The following is a 6152-nucleotide window of genomic DNA, read 5'->3' as shown; positions in this document are numbered from 1 at the left end:
GGACCAAAACCAACCGTTCTGGCTACTATCTATCGTCCTCCCAAGCCTAATAAGGATTTCATAAATGACTTTTCAGCATTTCTCACATTCCTCTGTTAACATTTTTCCAATATTATTCTGCTTGGTGATTTTAACATACATATGGACAATGTAAACCATACCGCTACTAAGGATTTTACATCTTGCTTGGACAGTTTTGGATTACAACAACATAACTTCCCAACTCACTCTAAAGGACATACCTTGGACCTGTTCGGCTGTTCTGGTGTAACTCCACACAACTGACCGACCTCCCTGTCTCTGATCATTCTTTTATTTCATTCAAAATCAATATGGCTTTATCTAAAAATAGACCACCACGTACCATTACATATCGTAATATCAAAAATGTTAATCTAACACTTTTATCAGGTATTGACAGGCTTCCTAATCCTAGTAATTCAGCCACTACTGATGATTTGGTTCATCTCTATAACACTGGACTTCACTCTCTACTGGACTCACTCGCTCCTTTAAAAACCCAGACTGTCTTTTTCACCCATTCAGCTCCTTGGTTCACATCTTACCTACGTCAGCTCAAAGCTACTGGATGCCAGCTGGAGCGCCTCTTCAGGAAAACTGGACTCACAATCCACAAGGATCAGTATCATAACCATCCTCTTCTATATAAAGACAACCTTTGCACAGCAAAATCCCAGTACTTCTCCCAACTAATTAGAGCTGGTGATGGAAACACACAGGCCCTGTTTTCTTTGGTCACCTTCACTCTCCTCTTACCAGACTCTTTACCTTCACATTTCTACTCTGCCGACCATTGCAACTTACTGATGTCATTCTATAATACCAAAATAGATCTGATACACCAACAATTGCTTCCTGACACTCTCTGTACATTAATTTCTCCAGTTCCAGCCCCTTATATTCACCCATTTACTACATTTCAGCTTCCAACTATCTCCATTATCTCTGATCTCATCCATAAATCTAAACCTTCCACTTCTCAACTTGACCCTCTCCCAACACCCCTGGTTAAAGCATGTTTATCTTCATTATTGCCTCTGATAACTGCCATTATTCACTCCTCCCTCACTTCTGGATCTGTCCCTTCGTCTTTAAAGTCTGCTGCAGTCACCCCTATTCTAAAGATACCCGGTCTAGATCCTAACAACTTCAATAACCTTCGTCCCATCTCTAACCTACCTTTTCTTTCAAAAATCCTAGAGAAGACAGTTGCCTCTCAGGTTCATTCCCATCTCTCTAATAACCACCTCTATGAGCAGTTTCAATCTGGGTTTTGTCCCCATCACAGTACAGAAACAGCTCTCCTCAAAATAACAAATGACCTTCTGACTGCAGCAGACTCGGGTGTTTTATCTATACTCATTCTTCTTGACCTGAGTGCAGCATTTGACACCATCTCCCATTCTATCCTCCTCCACAGACTATCAGCCATTGGTTTTTCCAACACACCACTGGACTGATTCGCCTCATATCTTTCTGACCGCACTCAGTTTATTCAGTTAAAGACATTCACATCCCAGCCATCTCCTCTCACTTCCAGTGTTCCTCAAGACTCTGTCTTTGGTCCCATTTTTTTCATAACCTATCTTCTCCCCCCTTGGTCATATCTTCCGTAAACACAACATACATTTTCATTGCTATGCTGACGACACCCACCTCTACCTTTCTAGCAAACCCACTTCCTCTCTCCCTCCCACCTCCCTATGCAATTGCTTAGAGGAAGTCAAGTCTTGGTTCTCCTCCAATTTTCTCAAACTCAACAGTGATAAAACAGAGGTTCTCCTCATTGGTTCAAAATCCACTCTTGCAAAAGTAAACAGTTTTTCCATCCTCATTGATAATACATTTGTTTCCCCCTCCCCTCAGGTAAGGAGTTTATCAACCGCCTCCGTCCTTCCCTCACTCCTGACAATACTGCCATCCTGGTCCACTCCCTGGTCACATCCCGTCTGGACTATTGCAATTCTCTTTTCTCTGGTCTCCCCTTCAAGTCCCTGCATAAGTTACAACTGGTTCAGAATGCTGCAGCCCGTATTATCTCTAGAACTCCATCCATTGATCACATCTCCCCTGTTCTTCAACAGCTCCACTGGCTCCCTGTTAAATCTCGCATTGACTTTAAACTCATAATGCTTACTTTTAAGGCCATCCATCACCTTGCCCCACCATACCTCACAGAGCTCCTCCACATAAACAGACCCTGCCAGACTCTTAGATCCTCCTCATCCATCAATCTCACTGTCCCTTCAGCCCGTCTGACCACCATGGGGTCTAGAGCTTTTAGCCGCACCGCCCCCCGTCTTTGGAATTCCCTCCCACCGGACATCCGTAATATTGACTCCCTGGACATTTTTAAATCATGCCTCAAGACCCACCTGTTCAGGACAGCATACAGTCTTTAGCCTAGTCCTTTGATTTTATGTATCTCTTTAATTAGCCTGCTTTAATTAGCTTTGTTTCTACCTGTTGTCTTGCTTTGATTCTCTGTATGGTGATTTTGAGAGTCTTGAAAGGCACCAAAAATAAAATGTATTATTATTATTATTATAATTCTCGCAACTGGATCAGAGCCGATGTAGGTTTTCCGAAGCTGCGTTTTAAAGAGGAAGAGGACGGTGACACGTTTTAAGACAGGAAGAAGTTTAAGTAGAAACTTTAACAAGTCTAAAGGGGCTACAGCTGCTGTTGACAGCCCTCCACTTCCCCCGGTGTGAAAGAAACCAGCTGCATTATTACAGCCCATTACAATCAGGGAGAATATGTTTACAACAGAGAGAGAGAGAGAGAATGTGTGTGTATTGTGAATGCATGGGAAGCCAGGAGCTCTCCAGGTCCAGATGAATAAATGACATTACCCCACCACCACATCACACCTGAGTGGGGGTCCTGGGCGCTGAAAGACGGGGGAAATGAGGTAACAAAGTGTGCAGAGCAACAGTCTGTAATTAGAACTACAGTGTGGTCAGTGGAGCTGAGAAAATGAACAGTGAGTGTAGAAACAAGGATTTGATGTTTTGGCTGATGTATGGTGTGTTCTGAACGTGGACAGAGCTGTTTGGTTTGGTTAATGAGGGGCTGTGGTGGGTGGGCTTTGGTTTTTCCTCCAGTCATCCGTTTCTCTGACAGACAGCTTCATTAATTCAGCAGATGTAAACAAACTGAGCAAATGTGCTCTCATTATTAATGAGTAATGAGCTCAGGACACAGAGGGAACAACTCTGAAGATGTGGGACCAAGGAAGGAACACGATTAATTAATAAATGTTCATTATAGAACCAAAAATACATATTTTGAATCCTGATTATAGTGGAACCCCTTGATGTTTTCCCAAATGTGTGTATATAACCAGTAACATTCGGGATCTTTCTCAGAGAATATTATATTCAGGAAGATCTTGAGTTTACATCAAAGTCAGTTATCAAATAACACTAACAGAATTTTTGTAAGTTAATTCTTTCCTTGTGTATGAAGCTCTGTGACGATGGTGATGGTGGTGTGTTGTGTTTGGACCTGGGTGCTCTCTCTCTAGTTGGAAAGATGGAGTCCTGCTGATTGATCTGATTTGTGTTTACCCTTTCTTTTGTTTACAATCTAGTTATATTTATCAGTATTTCAATTATATTTTGAGCTGGACTTCTCAGTGATGCATTAATAATCATGGCATGGTTGGAGGAAGAGGTCCTGCACATTGTTGTGATGTGTGAATCATGCTATATGGTAAAGCATTCCTGAGTTATGACGTATGATCTGAATTTGCCAGTTTAAGAAGCATTTTCAGAGAGCAGATTTACGGTAATTCTCCTACATCTGTAACGCGATGACTGGATATTGAGTTAAAGATTTTTCAGCCTATATTTTTTTTCGACCAAACCCAATATGTTCAATAGACCTTTGCTGGAAATAAGGATATAGTCATGTGGAATACATCTGCAAAATGTATTAATATATACACACTCAGAAAGTAAACAAAAAAATCTTCAAGCTTAAGGGGGAGGCTAGCAACAAAGAAACAAACAAAAAGCCATGCATTATTTATAAAATGCTCAGCATCCAAGAGAAAATACCAGCAGTCCCTCTATTTTCAGTTTTTAAACTTTTCCCTCTGGTGTATGGCCAGGGCTGCATGTAGCCTACAGTAGCACAACAGCAGGTGTTAAACTGGATTATATTCTCCAATATTCCTGGAGGCGTACATACATTCTGGCAGATTTTCCAGTGATCTCAAGTTTTGTGCCCATTCTTGCAGATATACCCATGATCTCCGCCGGTGTACCTTTCTGGCAAGTATACTACTGCTCTCCGGAGGTGTACCCTTATTCTTCTAAATTTACCCTTGATGTCTAATTGTCTACCTACATTGTGCCAAGTTTACCAGTGATTTCTGTAAGTGTACCTTCATTCTGGCAGGAATACCTTTGACCTCTGAAGGTGTACCCACATTCTTCCAAGTTTACCCATGATGTCCAGAGGTGTACCACATTCTGCCAAGTTCACCCATGATCTCAAGATGTGTGCCCATTTTTTTTGCAGGTATATCAGTGCTCTTGGTATGTGTACCTATTCTGGAAAGTATATCAGTGGTCTCCAGACTTGTACTTACATTCTTGTAGATGATCTTCTGAGGTGTACCTACATTCTGACAAGTTTGCCATTGATCTCTGGAGGTGTACCTACATTCTGGTAAGTTAACTACAGATCTCTGGAGGTGTACCTACATTCTGGTAAGTTAACTACAGATCTCTGGAGGTGTAACCACATTCTGGTAAGTTAACTACAGATCTCTGGAGGTGTACCCACATCCTGGTAAGTTTACTATAGATCTCTGGAGGTGTACCCACATTCTACCAAGTTTACCAATGATCTCAAGATGTATGCATGTTTTTTTTTTTTTTACAGGTATACCAGTGCTCTCTGTTTGTAAAAAGTATGAGATCTCGAGGGCAAGTTTACCAGTAATCTTCAGATATATACCTACACTTACAGGTATCTTTCAGGTCCACAAATGTCCCTGGGGGTGTGGCTATATTTTTTTGCACACTAACTGGTGTTCCTGGAAGTGTACCCAAATTGTTGCAGGTTGGTGTTATGTTGCAGGCAATGTTACTTTGGGTGTTGGTGTTCAGGTATACCAACATTCCTGCAAATATCACTGGAATATCAACAGTCCCTTCAAGTGTACATGCATCCCTGCAAGAGATCAGCATTCCTACAGGTGAATTAGTTTTCCTGCATTCCTACAGAGGTACCAGTTTCCAGGCAGGTTTTTTGGCATTCCTGCAAATGTCCCGATATTCCAGCCAGCTGCTAAGGCATTGCCAAAGTTTAGAGCTTCCTGTCTCCCAGAATCCCTGCAGATATCCTGACATTTCTGGTGTTTGAAAGTGTTCTCTAGTTCTAATGTAACAGGTGACAGCTGAGAGAGCACTAATCTTTTCCTGATCAAATTTGGACCTGCAATGTCCTTCTACATCAGGTCCGTTTCTGATAAGAGGACATCTAATTACATGTGGGTCCTTCCACGCCTCAGGTGTGTTCACAACTGTGGCAAATTGACTCCAGTGAGGAAAGCCCTCTGATGTGTTTCATTTAGATAATTATCTGGGTTCATAACCTCAGGCTGGGGCCCTTAACAGAGGGTGCGTTTCTATACTGAAGATTTTACCTTCACTACACTTAAGTTTAAATCTCCAAAATTTAGAGCAGCATTTCTTCTGAAATGAAGGGCATTAATCACGAGTTTGTTCTCTTTTTTCTTGCAGGAGCAGTCTTTTCTCTTTAGGGAAGGTTGTTCCCTAGAATTAGCTGTTAGAACATTGCCAGGAGGATTTGATGGCAGCCATGAGAGCATTACTGAGTTTTTTGATTGCCTTGTTACTGACATGACACCGAAATGGATCAAGCAGTTGAGAAGAGTGGAGATAAGAGGAAACTCTTGGAGAATTTTTTAGGTTCTATACAGTGTCAAATTACATACAGCATATCTTATCAATACACGAACCCTCTGTGGTACTAGAATAACTTTCATCACACAAAGGGTTCTAAACAGATCCACTTCCTTTAACTTTGAGGGACTTTCTTTTTAGGTGTGTACTTTAAAGCCTACCAGAAAATTAGGAGCACTCACTGCAGCA

Source organism: Hoplias malabaricus, chromosome 3, assembly GCF_029633855.1.
Source record: "Hoplias malabaricus isolate fHopMal1 chromosome 3, fHopMal1.hap1, whole genome shotgun sequence".
In the NCBI taxonomy this organism is placed as follows: Eukaryota; Metazoa; Chordata; class Actinopteri; order Characiformes; family Erythrinidae; genus Hoplias; species Hoplias malabaricus.
This window is presented reverse-complemented; position numbering follows the sequence as displayed.